This window comes from Trachemys scripta, chromosome 19, assembly GCF_013100865.1.
Source record: "Trachemys scripta elegans isolate TJP31775 chromosome 19, CAS_Tse_1.0, whole genome shotgun sequence".
Taxonomy (NCBI): domain Eukaryota; kingdom Metazoa; phylum Chordata; order Testudines; family Emydidae; genus Trachemys; species Trachemys scripta.
The window spans coordinates 16,045,291-16,060,350 of NC_048316.1; the positions used below are offsets into that span (position 1 = coordinate 16,045,291).

The 15,060-nt window shown below is 49.6% G+C and overlaps 1 protein-coding gene across 2 annotated transcripts in view; it reads right to left on the reverse strand.

Annotated features, from left to right (window-relative positions):
- Window positions 1-15,060, reverse strand: part of IGSF21 (immunoglobin superfamily member 21) — a 270,539-nt gene that overhangs the window by 230,899 nt on the left and 24,580 nt on the right. The gene's annotated exons all lie outside the window — the stretch shown is intronic.

Consider the following 15,060-nt stretch of genomic DNA (forward strand, 5'->3'; position numbering starts at 1 on the left):
TGCTTGTACCTTTAATCAAGAGACTAATTCAGTTGCTATCTCGTTATCTAACCTACGCCCAGCCTGTTCGCGCGGGTGCGCGCTCCTTTCACAGTACATATGTAACTCATTAATGGTAATTATATAAACACCCAGCTCCACAATCTGAAAATTACAGCCTCTAATTCTGCACGGAGCCTGGTTCCTTCTCCCCGGTCCCCACGTTAACGAGTGCTTCGGAGGCACGGCTGCAGCTTGCCTAGCCATGCTCCTTCCTCCCATGCGGAAACAAAAGTCATTCTTGCCCAGAGGAACAGTCGGGTACAAAGGAATCGCCTTTCCTTACTTTATGAGCTTGTGTCTTCCAGTGCAAGGCAAGGAACCTTCATCTGACTGCATCCCCCTCTCCCAGCCCCCCTTTGGGGAAAGGACGCAGAGAAGCCCCAGAGAAAACCAGGATTACAGGGTAACGCCAAAGACCCAAGAGACACTATGAATGAGCATGCCTCATCTGTTATTTATTTGTATTGCAGTCGCATCTGGGAGCCACGGTCATGGACCAGGTCCCCATTGATCAAGGTGTTGTACAAACAGAACAAGAGTCTCTGCCCCAAAGAGCTTACACATGTCGCCGGTTCCCTTCTCTGATTTTCTGCTCTAGCTTCCCCGTGCTGATTACGGCGCTATTGCTATGGTTTCCTGCAATCAAACACATGAACCAGCCAGGCAGGGGTCCGCAACATAGACATTGAGAAAGTGTTGCCTAGTGGGTAGCGCAAGGCTCAGACAATCTGGGTTCTATTCCTGGCTCTGCCATGATTTTGCTGGGTGACCCTGCGCAAGACTCCGCCCCTCTCCGTGCCTCAGTTTCCCCCTGTAAAATGGGGATAATGGACACTGACCTCCTTTATAACGTGCTTTGAGATCTACAGATGAAAAGCGCTATGTCAGACCATTGTAGGATTATAAGCAGGGATCCTAGTTTTCCTGATACATACCCCAAAATCCACATTTTTCCATGATTAAAATGAAACACTGGACTTTCGTTTCCCTAGCCACAACACTTCTAGATCTCTGTTGAACACGTTTTATATTGATATATTTACTATTTTTAACCCCTGCCCCGGGCTGACAGCTGAAGCCCCATCTATTCTCCTGATTGTCCAAATTTTTTATCTGGCCTCAGTCCCAATTAGATCGGATAATGGGGGGGTCCCACTGTACATGTTTTTATTTTTTCACAACATGTAAAAAGCTAAAGATTCTCTGTAAAGGCGCAAATTCTGTGTTTCGCCGTGGCAAACAGATTTCTAGGATCCCCGATTATTCGGAAGAGCTGCGCTGGGCCGGGTTTGACCTCTCAGGCCATTGGTTATGAATTTTTATTTATGATACAACAGAGTCCTTCTAAATCCCCTCGTCTATTTCCAGATTTAGCTAGAGTTACGCGGGCGTGGAGGGGGGGGGAAATTAATTTCATCGAAGAGCGAGTATGAGGATTTGGATTTAGACATCGCCATCTCATTCCATGCCAAACTAAGAGCCCTGTGGAATAATCCGCTGGGTTGTTATGGGAAGAGAGGGCCGGTGGCAGAGGAGAAATCGGTGGCGGTGGCCCAGTTGATGAATTTTTAGGAAATCCAATGATCTCAGAGCTTTGATTGGATCAGTTTCTACTATTGATTCTTCCTCCCCCTTGGCATGTCTCATATTTAATGTCTATGCCTGTCATTGATTCTGCACATTGCGATCGGAAACAGATGATCATTCACCCTCCCTTTTCAACTTACCCACAGGCTGCATGACCTAATCGGTTTGAAATAACAGTTCACTTGAAGGGCGCTCGGAGAAGAAGGATGGGTTTGTGATGAAGGCTCTGGGACACAGGCGATTGAGATCCCATTTTTGGCTCAATAGCAGGTTTTGGACAAGTCAATTAAGGCCAGAGTGATCGGTTTGGTGCTGTGGGCTTTGGAAAAGCCTCAGCTCCAGTTGTGGGGGCCGAGTAAATCGGATTGGAAATTGTGGCAAAAAGCGGCTGTTTTGTCAAAGTTGACATGGTTGATGGAGCCGTGTCAGGTTCCATGAATCATCCATAGGGAAGGTTTCTGGGTTAGCAGAGAGTGAGTAGTATGGGGTGATTGGGGCACAGGCCTGGGACATAGGAGGGAGGGATAGCTCAGTGGTTTGAGCATTGGCCTGCTAAATCCAGGGTGGTGAGTTCAATCCTTGAGGGGGCCACTTAGGGACCTGGGGCAAAATCAGTACTTGGTCCTGCTAGTGAAGGCAGGGGGCTGGACTTGATGACCTTTCAAGGTCCCTTCCAGTTCTATGAGATAGGTATATCTCCATATATTATATTATAAACCTGGATTCAGCTCCCGGCTTGGCCTGATTTGGAATGGTCTGAATCCTCTGTTCTGAATCAGCAAAGACACAAACCTAGGGTCTCCTGCATCCCTTACCCCGCCACACACACACACACACTTTTGCAAAAATGTTTAAAAGGTTTTTCGTTCCAATGCAGAATGAAAACAAGCATGGAAACCTTGAAAGCTGACACAAAACAAAATTGTTGTCCTGCCGTCAGCTCTAGCGTCAAGCCCTTGATTGCTCTGTGCCTCGGTTTCCACATTTGTAGAAGGGGGATGATGTTTCCTTTCTCCCACCCTTGTCTGTGTTGTCTATTTACACTGCAAGCTCTTTGGGGCGGGGACTTTCTCTCGCTCCGTGTACGTACAGCAGCTAGTACAATGGGACCCTGATCTTGGCTGGGACTTCAAGTGTTTCATGGTCTTGGAGGATTTGGTTCTGTGCCCCAAAAGGGGTGTGTGCCATATAAAGAAACAGCACTCCCGCATATAATAAAAACCTCCTAGATCAGAACCTGCTGCTTCCTGTTAGGATGCTCAGTTGGGGGCAAATCCCAGGAAATAGAGTAAAAAATGGCCAAAGAGAGAAGACCCCTTTAAACAATCCCAGGGGTATTGGAAGATGCTTAGCAATCTCCCGTGAAGCGACCGATTGTTCAGTTTGGATTGTGATGATTAGTTTCGGGAATGTCCGCTAGCACGTGATTATGAAACCTGGATGCTTTTGATTCTTGTGCGCTGCACCGTTATATGTCTAAGCACCCTGCCTGCAACCACTTCTGTTCTCAGCGCTGCTGCAGCGCATTACAGAGTGACACACACACACACTGTGCTCACGCTTCTGGGGACTTTACTTTTGTTCTTTCTTTATTGTGGCCTTTTAACATCTAAACCATCAACCATTCTGAGTTTTGAGGAGGTTGGGGGAAGGCTGCATCTCATGAACCTCCTGCAGCGTGGGGTGCTTTGGCTTAACGGAGGCAGTTATAATTCTACTCCTTCACTTAGGAGGAACCTGCGAGACACAGGTTAGCGCACTCAAGAAGGAGCACTAATGCACTATTGTTCCTGAGTGGGGTCCACCTTTAAAGAGGGGTGTGAGTGTATCACCCACATCTCATTTAAGGGGACCGGGGGCTATTCCCCCACTTCTTATTTAAGAGGGAGCTGCACATAATCTCAGGAGAGCAGTGGTGGAGCTGCCCCAACATACAGCACCTCGGGGAAGCAAAGGGCTGCTCTCCCATCCCCCATTTAAGAGAGTTAGGTTGGTGGGTGCGTGGGGATGACGCCCATTTTAAGGGCTTGGGGCAAAGTTGGATGCTGCAGAGCTGGGGTTCTCCGTGACCACATTCCTGCTTTCTCTCGATGCACTCACCCTCTGGCTGGTTTCTCTCCTCAATTTCTGCCCCCCCCCCACCCCATCCCCGTTCCCCTTCTGCTGCTTTCCTGGTTTTTAAAGAAGGAAAGTCGGCGCTCCAGCTGAAGAAAAAGGCAGCGCCTGCTGACAGGAGACTGTCAAGGGCATTTTTTCAGCAAAGCCACAGCCTGTCAGCACAGACATCAGGGAGGATCTCCTTGATGTCTCTGTTGAATGGAGGAGATGCATGGCAGTGACTTAAACAGGTCATGCTGGCTGGCTGATGGCTCTCTGCAGATGGAGCGCCGGCTCTGGGCTCTGCCCGACACTGTGCGGCGCGTTCCTCTCGTGGCCACACTCGGCTGCTTTGCATGAATTATTTTCATTTTCTAGATCTGTTGCACATGGCTTGGTGCGGTTGTTTTTGTTGTCGTCGTCGCTTTCTCTTCCAGCTGCGTCCCCGCGGCTCCTTCCACTCGCCATGTACAGTACGCAGCCGATCCGATTTGGGCAAAAAAAAAAAAATAGATGGAATTGGGGCTTTTGTGATAAAAGCATCCTCGGTGGGAAATCCCTCTGCTTCCGAGAGGGGAAAGGAACTGAGCAGAAAGGCAGGTGGAAGAGAGACTAAGCTCCACACCCCGGGGTCAGGCAGCAGCCTTCAATAACTGGCCCTTCTGACTCAATGTACTAATTGTATCTCATCCCAATTAACTTACCTGATTCTGTGCACTGCCTGGGACTGCACTTGTAGGCATTCATCCGGAGCGGCTGCCTTCCCGAGTGCATGCTCCTTGGGTTGCCGCGGCTGCTAGAGAACCAACGCGTTCCTCGCAGCACGGGCTGTGCGCTCTTCCAGAGCCTGTGTCTTGCAAAGTGCATTCCGTCCTGTCATCCGTCCGGACCCGCCGCATTGCCCCGCTCACTGCTCTGCCGCTCCCACGTGCCCTGACTTGCACTCCTTGGCACCCCGGCCTACCCTCCACAATTGCTCGAACCTCCTGTGGGTGCATTTCATGCCCATTCTCAACCTGTGTTCCTAATCCCAGCTCCGGCTCTTTGCATCCCACTCCCAACCGCTCTCTGAAACCTCCCAGGCTTCCCTCGATTTTGGCCATTCTTCCAAAGCATATTACTAAGGTTTACCCCGGCCAACAGAAATTTGAAAACTGGCCTTAAGGGACTTGTCCAAAGTTACAGAGCTAGTGCCAGAGCCAGGCTTCCAGTCCACCCCCTGCTCTGGTCACCGAATCACAAGACGTGCAGGACTCTACAGTCAGCCAGGCGTAGCCGGGGAAGCATTCCTCTCTTTTCTTTGAAGCATTATGTCCTGGCAAAGTCCTGGACCCAAGGCCGGGTACCAAATAGTAACATACCCTGCCTTTGGCCTGGCACCTGATTTGTACCAGATGGTACAATGCTGGGCCCAAAGAGGGTATCAGACTTATTGGAAACAGTACGGCAAATCCTTACATCCTAGAGTCGCCAGGCTCCCAGATGATATGGCTGCGTCTTGCCTCCAAACCCATGACCCTCCCGCGTTCCTGCTCGTCACTCCGTCGTCGCCATGGGCATGCCGTGCACTTTTGACCCGCTAATCCCCCTACGCTTCTCCTTCATGTCCAATTGTTACCGCCTCACCTCTACAGTTACTTATCCTGTTATCTGCTTCCTTTTCTTCTTCACCTTGCGCTCCACTGCCCGATATCCATCTCCATGCGCTCGGTCGACGTACAAAGCATGATTGCTAATTTGAAGCTACCCTCTTCTCCCCGATTTACACTCTGATTAATAATCCCTTTGCTCCCTCGGTAATGCTGTACCGCTAATAAGATTAAAACATATCTCCCTCTCACAGCACCGATTCATAATGCTGATTTACCATTACTTCTCAGCGACTACAGAACGGATGCACATGGCTGTTACCTTAATCCCTATCCATTTCTGCGCTGCTAAGAAATAACTGCTAATTAATACCTTTCTGTCTCCCAACTGCTTCCAGATATGACTGGCGATCAATATTCATCTGGCACCCGGCCAGCGATCCCAATGGCTGATACTTAACTCCCAGCCCTGTTCACTGCTGATATTACTTTATCTCTGCAAAGCGATTTGCTGTTCTTTATATTTGTTTTATTTCCCCACTACGACCCCTGCTTTTGTGGAGTGGGAAGAGGGTCTTCTGGCAACCTATTTCTCCCTATTTCACTAGGAGGGTGGTGAAGCACGGGAATAGGTTCCCTAGGGAGGTGGTGGAATCTCTATCCTTAGAGGTTTTCAAGGCCAGGCTGGACAAAGCCCTGGCTGGGATGATTTAGTTGGGGATTGGTCCTGCTTTGAGCAGGGGATTGGACTAGATACCTCCTGACGTCTCTTTCAACCATAATATTCTATGATTCTAACTCACCCTAAACTCACTGCCCTGTCTCACCTTAATCCAGCAAGGTAGAGGGATATCGCTGGTTTCACCTCACACAGTTTTGGGGCCACCAGCGTGCAACCCTCAATAAGGAACAAATGCAGGCATCAGAGAAGCTGGTTGGGCTCCCTCGTACTGATCCTTCCTTCTGGCCCAGGAGTTCCTCTTCTCTTGTGCTGTCTGCTACGGAGGTGGCTCAGAGGGATGGGCGATACAGTTAACTTCCAGGCGTCTTCAGCTGTTGGGCAGCTGACCACCTGCCAGATCTATGGGCTGGGCGGTGGAGTGGCCAGGAAAGACCCTTACCCCCCCTCGTCCCCCCCCACAAACCCTTTCCAAACCCAGGATATATCTTTCAGGGGTAGGCTGCCTGCCTGTCCCCTTTTTGTAGGCGCAAGCCTCCGTAGGCTCTGCCAAGTCCCACTGTTGCCTCTCCACTGGCAGCTTGCCTTATTCTGGGGCCACCACCTAACTCTCTTACGTGCTTTGCAGCAGCAGATCTTGAAATGCTTTACAAAGGGGGTCAGTATTAAGGGCTCTGAGAGCTATGGATGAAAAGAGCTAGGCATTATCCCGTGTTACAGATGGGGAAACTGAGGCAGAGAGGTCTCTCCCCGCCCCCAAATAGCTCTGTATCTTGTTCTTTATTTCCAGCTGTATAACAAAGATCTGGGCCAAATTCTCCTCCCACTTCCTCTGGTGCAGCCCCGTTGACTTCACCGGGGTTACTCCGGTGTTGCTGGGAGGAGAATTTGGCCTTTGGTGTTTTGGGCGGCAGTATCCGGCTTTGGAGTCACCGCTTTCCTGGGGATCCCCACTGTTTTAACCTCTTCACCACCACCACCACCACCACCTTACTCATGTGACTGCCGCAGTGTAACTGGTTGCCAAACGAGGTGGGGGCAGGGAGCTGTCTCCCCATCGCCAGTCCACATAAAGGGAGTCTCCCCTCCCCATAAAACTTTATTGTGCAAGAGGATTCTCCCTTTGCCGGCCTGACCCCGATCCTATTCCATGCCGGGGGTGGGGAGGCCAGGCAGTTCCCTCTTCCTTTACCAAGCTCCCAAATCTCTGGTCCAGAGGAAGTCTCCTTTCCATCAATCACAAGGGCTTTTCTGGAGGACCAAGGGGTCTTTTGCAGGGGAATCTCTTTTGGGGACTACATAGGGGATTTGGGGCAGGAGAAGAGGGATGCGTTCCCTCCCCACAACTCAATACTGCGTGGGTCCCACAGGGCCATGCTTCCCTGCCACCGGTTGCTCCCACCCTGCCCTGCCCTCAGCCTCCCTGGTGCATTCCAATGTATTTGGGCATCTTGCATTTTCCTGGACTGCTGAACCCGTCTCGATCAGGAGCGAGCCAACATCCTGAAAAGCAGCCGTGACGCCTCCCCCCACAACCCAACCACCACCTCTAAAACAGACGGGGGCTGCAATCCGGCCCGCGGAGCCTACAGCTTTAAAGACAACAGCGGCGGAACGGAGAGAAATAAAATAAAATTAAAAAAAAAAAAAAACAGCCTCCGATCTGATGGATGTGGCAGGGGAGAGTCGACGCTCTGCTTTTAATAAAACATAACGAAGCATAGGATCGTAAAATATTTCCGTTAATTCAGTGCTCCCACGAGGGTGGGTAATAGCGGTTTGGTAATGCGGTAGGCTTTCCTAGCAGCTGGCCGGGAGAAAAGACGGCTGGTGTAGTTAACAGCCGGCCTGCAGCCCCGTGCGTTTGTAAGTGCTCTTTTCCCGGGCATGCCCAAAGCCAGTGAGGGCTCTGTAGGGGGCAGTACTAGGCAGGAGGGGGGTAAAAGTCTCTCGCCACCAGTCTGAGGGAACCGAGATCGCCTGCGTTTCAACACTTGGCTCATCAGCCCTCTGTCTTTGTTCTGTGTTTGTGCAGCGCCTAGCACCACGGGGCCCGGGGCCACAGCAATATAAATAATGACCTCCCATTTTATTTATACCAGTGCTGGAATTTCATGGGAAATTTTCAAAAGGCACCAAGGGAGGTGGGTGCCCAAAACCCATTGGTTGCCAATGGGAGTTGGGTGCCAACCTGCCCTTTGTGCTTTCAAAAATGTCCCTCTTCGTACCTAAGCTGGCTTCCCAGAGCGGTACAATGCAGCCCTGGCGAGGAAAATTGATGTGGTAGCTCACACAGACAGACAGGCTGGGGGACATATTGCTGGCAAGAAGTACCAGCTCGACTGTCCTCCACGTAGCCCAGCTGGGATGGGCAAGGCAGGGTGAGCTCCCGCTACAAGGCTCTCTCCATTAGTGCGACTCCAGACTCATCACTGGGGGGCGGCGAGGCAGTTCCCTCAACCTTTGGCCTTCCCCACTGAGATTGCCAAGAAGAGGCCCTTGAGTGTTAATCAGGGCGGTGGATTTTGTGCTGTAGTTACCTGTCCACACCCAGCTGGCCTGAGACTTCCCACCACAGCCACCATCCCAACACACTTTACATAGGTTACCAAAAAGCCATCAGGTGGTCCTGACTTTCGGACGCTACCATGCGGGGCCATATCCCCTCATCCAGGTGACAGGCTCTATACCCTATTATGGGCCCTGAACCATTCATACCCTCCAAGCAACACAGCTCATGTTAAAAGCACTATGCATCCTAGCATTGTGGAATAACCTTGGCTCAGGAAGGGTCCTGCTACCCTCTCTAAAACTACAAGGGAACCACCTCATGGACCCCATAACGAAACCATTGCACCCTGTGGCTAGAGGAAGGCCCACTAGTCAGATTGCATCTCACATTCCTTGTGGTACGATAGGGTTAGAGGTGCTCAGAAGGTCTCAGACAGTTTGTTTTCCCTGCCAGAAAATACCATTGCAGCTAAGTGGAAAGTTTGTGCAAAGTTGTACAGATTTTGATGACCTTTCACTTCGGCAAAAAGTTGGGGAAAAACCCATTTTGAAAATGTCTAAATGTTAACTTTTCATCCTGAAAATGTTGAAATGGGGAGATTTCATGATTCGAAACCCCTTTTCATTCCACAATTACATTTTTTCATATAAAATTTAAAAAGTCAAAATCAAAATGAAACATTTGGATTGACACTTAAGGAATTTCTGGGGGAAATTTTGTTTTGGGAAGAACTTCAGAATTTTGGGTTTTCTCCCAGTTCAGGATGAACAATTTTTTTTCAAAATCTCAATTTTTTTCCTGGGACAGAAAATCCATTTTCTGATCACCTCTAGAACATAAGGGGGATTTGGTCGCCTAATTCCCATAGATTCGTTTGAAAGTCCCACTCTAAGTGATTTTCCCAAGGTCACACAATGAAACAGTGGCAGAATCAGAATATTAATTCAGGGATCCCAAAGACATGCTTAAATCACTAGACCCCAATGGTTAGCGCTACACTTCAGTGGTTCTGATTCATAGGAGGCTCTTGGGGACATCTCCTTTGGGTTCCCATGCCTGGGAAGTTCTGTCCTAAACGGAATACCATTATGTAGTATAGCAAAGAGCAACAACTCCCCCCAACTCAGAGAAAATCTATGGCAGATCAAGACGGGTATAGGGTGATAAAAAGTGGGGTGCAATCACACAGGACCACCTATGCCAGGCCAGTATATTTCCTCACTTCCCTTCCTCTCCAACGCCCCAAACAGTGTCTGTCTCTCTCTCGGCACACTGTGGCAGAAGTGATTAACATTTCTGGTATCTCGGTGTTCGAAATCTTGCTGCATCTGCTTTGTCCTACATTGAGCACTAAATATAGCCATTAAATATGCTCTCTCCTTTCCGAGAGAGATAACATTGTTTAAATAAGCCCTTTAAATTTTAAAGAGTTTGGGTTATTTTCTCTCTGCGGGAAGCTTTTAGCAGTGCGCACAGGCAGCCGGGTGCGGGGAGGTGGGTACCTCTGACAACAACTCAACACATCCATTCTCCACGGTAACTCAGAAGCTGCTGGAAGGTAACCCAGCAACATCCTATTACTGTCCTTCATCAGCCTGGGAGATGCAGGGGGAGGAACCCACCCCACTTACCCCAGCAGCCCTTCCCGCTATCCGGGAGCACATCTACACTGCAAAAAGAACCACAGCGGTGAGTCTCGGAGTCTGGGACTCAGGCTACGGTGCTAAAAACAGCAGCTTAGATGTTCGCGCTCGGGCTGGAGCCCAGGCCCTAAAACGTGGTGATGGTGGCTGGGTCTCAGATCGCAAGTGGGAATGTCTACACTGTTATTTTACCACCATAGCGTAAGCCCCATGAGTGTGTAGACCTGGGCTCTGAGACTCGCTGTCACAGGTGGGTTTTTCCCCCTTCTTCCAGTATAGACCCTCCCTGGAGATCAATTTCATGTTTTAGCCCAAGGAAATTGCTCTCCCCTGCCAACCCATGCGCACATCCACTGCAAGTCAACACGGGCAGCATCAACGTATAATTAGCATTGGACTTTGTACCCTCAGAGCCCTTTGCGGATTTCAGTCTTCATGGCACCCCTCCGGATGGATGTTTTTTACCCATTTTACAGATGGGGAAAATGGAGGCACAGCGCTTATGGCTGGGATCTGCAGTGGGAACTAAAGGCGTTAGGCACCAACCCCCGTGAACGCCAATGGGGTTTGGTTGCTTAACTCCCATAGGCTCTTCTGAAAAATCTCTCAGGGACTTTCCCAAGGTCACATTGTGGCAGCATCAGGATATTAATTCAGGGATCCAAGTCACATGCTTAAACCACTAGCCCTCGCTGCCCCTCCAAGCAGCCAATGATTAGTGCTAAGTTAAGCCGTTTCGATTCATGGGGGCATTTCCTTTGAGTTCCAATATCTGGGAAGCTCTGTTCATCAGCTGATGTCACGGGCTTTCCCGCCTCTCACCACGATGCCACTCATGAGCACCCACCCTCTTTAAGGGGTCAAGTTGGGCGATTTCCAATTGAAGCATCCAAAAATCCGTACAGGGCTGTCGCATCTTACGCTGGGGTTCCGTTCCGCAGTCAGCGCGTAAAGCGAAAATCGCGTATAGTCAAAATGACATTGCGTGTAATAGAATTACATTCCGCCCGCACTCCAGGTACAGTATTAACATTGTTATTTTTCTCTTTTGTTTGTTTTTGTTTCTGCCGACCGCGTAAAACTGAAATCGCGCATGTTCAACGCGCGTAAGATGCAACAGACCTGGAGTCACTTGGAAAGCCTTCGCCATTGGCATTAGAGGTCTGGGAGAAGGACAGAACCAGCTGCTGCCGGAGTCTTTCATTCTGAATACTGCGTGGTCCTGTATTTCTTTGAACAGCAGTTGTCGTTTGCACATCACAGCTATAATTATGGCAAAGTATAGCCTCTCGCTGTCAGAAGGAAATAACTATCTACAGCAAGTTTGCCCATATTCAATGTTTTAAACTACTTCCTTAAAAAGAAAAAAATATCCCAGACCAAACCCGCCCAAAATGCATTAAGATACAAATATAGTTCAAGAGCTAACTCAGTTACTGCTTCTGAAAACATTAGCTATGAAAAGTGTTTCAAAGAGACGAAATTCTGAGTTGACATTAAATGTGGGGGGATGTTTCCTCCCTCTCCCTCCCAACATTTCAATGTCTGGAAATTGAGGGCTAGTGTTCCAAAACCCTTAACCCTGCCCTGGCATGTAACACAATACTGCCTGCTCCTGCTGGCATTATAATAATAATATAATAATTAATGGAGCTATCCCATCTCCTAGAACTGGAAGGGACCTTGAAAGGTCATCGAGTCCAGCCCCCTGCCTTCACTAGCAGGACCAAGTACTGATTTTACCCCAGATCCCTAAATGGCCCCCTCAAGGATTGAACTCCCAACCCTGGGTTTAGCAGGCCAATGCTCAAACCACTGAGCTACCCCTCCCCCCTTACATCCCTTACAGGATATATCCCTTACATCCTTTTCTGCATTTCCAGTCCGAGTCATGGATCATGTCAATACCTATTTTATTAGCGAGTGATATGTTTGGACAGCTACTAATGAACAACTATCAATATTCCCATTTTAGAGATAGGGAAACTGAGGCTCAGAGAGGCAAAGTCACTTGTCCAAGGTGACTCAGCAGGCCAGTGGCAGAACCAGGTCTCGTAGGTCCCAGTGCTGGGCTCTATCCACTAGGTTGCACTGCCTATCGGCCCCACCCCCAAACCCCACCTAACAACATATAAACTCTGCTCTCACTACAACGGAGCTGCTTACTGTGCCTCAGACTCTCCTGCAACCCACCGTCCCAGAGCAAAGTAACAACCATCAGTTCTCTTATCCAGTAGATACACAACCAAACCCTGTCCCTCCCTCCCCCACACTCCTGCCCTAGCGGGGGGACAACAATGCCTTCACCTCTTACCAGCTACAAACCTTCGCCACGCACCCACCACCGTCTACTATTAGCATTTATGATGGTAGGGCCTAGAGACCAGCTGTGAACAGGGACCCATTGCGCTAGGTGCTGCACAAACACGCTGCCCTCCCCATACCAATTGGGCATCCTGCTCTAATGCACTTTCTCTCTTTCCTAATGAGTAAGTGGCTGGGATACAACATTGCATGGCTGAATATCCCCTATGAGCTCATACAAATCCTAGCTGCAGGCGACAATATTCACTGCCATTCTCTGGCACACATGTATGACTGTGTCTTATTCTAGCTAGAGGAAAAGGAGTTGACAAAGACTTTAAATGTACTTGATTTTCATGGTAAAGCTACCAGTCTTCTGGAGTGTACTGGCTGTAGGAGTGAGAGAAAGATGTTGCCCTCTAGTGGCTGCACAAAGAAAAAATAAGGGACCTACTAATGCTGCCAGATAGGGGAATTTCCCTTTAGCTCAAGTGGTAGAGACCTGCAGTTTGGGATAATGGAAGACCTGTTTCCTCCCCTCCCCCCGACCCCAATCCTGGCTCTGCAGACTATTTACCTTGTGACTGCATGTGCTGTACCTTGCACTGCAAGCCATGGATGATGCGGTAGGGCAGGCCAATGAGAAGAGTTAAGATGACTGGTGGGAATTTAACTCTGTATTTTCAGACTTTCAAATGATTCCCTCCTATCCAGCTCCCCCAAGAGGTGGCCAAACCAGAATGCCCAGCTCCAAACCTCCCAACTCCAAAAATACTTTGGAGAGCTCTGGACTGGGAGCAGGCTCTGAACTCTGCAGCTCACCCTCTTTTCTGGAACAAGCCTGCCTTTGCACCCTGAAAAAAAAGACGGACCCCCCCGCCCCAAACTCCATGAAAGTTCATGACCAACCTGCATGACTCAGCATCCCCGCTCTCATGTTTGGGTTGCTTTGTTTTATAACTTACATTCTATGAAGGATTTTAGCGGCAGCAATTCATTGGAGACTGGCTCCAACAGCAAAGATTTCAAACAAGGCTTGGGCTTTGAGTTAAGACCAATTAAGTGATGAACTCTTTGGAACAGGGACCAACCTTTTGTTGTGTGTTGGTACGTCTACCGCAATGTGGGGCTGGTCCATGACTGGGGGTCCTAGGTGGTAGGGTGATATAAACAACAATACTCCGAATGACCTGTACTAAATAATCTCTACCTATCGAAGTACTTATATGGGTCACACTCCCTATCTCTCTGGGTACATTGTATGATGCACATTCTGGTAATATCCGAGCACCTCCCAAATATATATCGTAATCCCTCTGATGCAGGCTACCACAAACCCCACCTTACAGTAGGGAAACGGACACAAAGATATTTTGTGACAGCCTGGAAGCGCTTAGTGCAATGCGGTCCTGATCAGTGATGAGGGCTCCTAGGTGGACTGAAATACAAATAGACTCCCTCTGTGTGTGTGTGTGTGTGTGTGTGTGTGTGTGTGTGTTTGTTTATGGCAGAGCCAGAAATTGAAACCAGATCTCCTGAGTCCCAGCCCAGTGTCCAATCCTTCCTGCACCCCACTTTTTCCCCAGGGAAAGGACGGGAGGGAGAAAAGTCAAATCATCCTTTTAAACCAGCTGCAGCGACATGAGTGAAAGAGAATATAACGAGCAGCCCCCGCACCTCCTCGGGATTTCACAGCTGATGACAATAGCTGCTCCTCAGTTGCAAGATTTTAAAGCCAAAAATGATTTGGTTGATCAAGGGCCACAAGATGCAGGTCTTTCCCCCCCACCCCGTTTCCCTGTTCTGCTTGGTAGATGCCACTGGGATGGAGCAGCTCTTTAGCACGATAACCTAGGTCCAGACGCTCGTCCTCCTAAGACATGCTGCAAACAAACACGCTTGAGATGTGCTGCGTTTACAGAATGGAAATGCACCAACAAAGGAGGGCTGTCACTAGGAGAGGTGAGATCCTTCCAGTGCTGGTCATCCAGAGAACCACCAACCATGGCTCTTTCAGGCCACCTCTCCGGCTAAGAACGGGGTCCTAACCCATAGGTCTAGGGGCTGCTTCCTTCAGGCACTGCGCCACAAAGGTTTTAATTTTTCATTGAATTTAAGTGTTGGCAAAAGAGTCCAAGACTGACAGCCCTCTGCCACAGCGCAGGGTCCCACGCACTGCTTTCCCCATGGACCTCAGACATGGCCTGGGCTGGGAGGGCCCCCTGCAGAGAGAGGAGGGGAGTTTGGTCTGCAGGGCCCATTCCATCCTTGGCTTCTCTGCTGTCCACAAGGTGGTCTTAGTCCACCAGCAGCTGCTGGCTTTGTTTATGGTTCAATCCAGGTCATTCTTTTTAGGCCAGCTGTCATAAGAAGTGATGCTTCTTGACGAGCTGATCGGTGTGGAAGGGACAGACATCAAACATCAACGTATCTGGTACCCATCAGACCACTGTGCTGTGTCTGGCCGGAGACATCCTTACACAGCTCAAGCAACCGGCTCAGTAGATGCCCTGGGTAAGGGAAAGGTCACCCAGCACACCCTGAAGGGCAATGCGCTTGGGTTGGGTTGGACTGCGGGGTGCGGGAGGGAAGAGGGAAGCCCAGCAT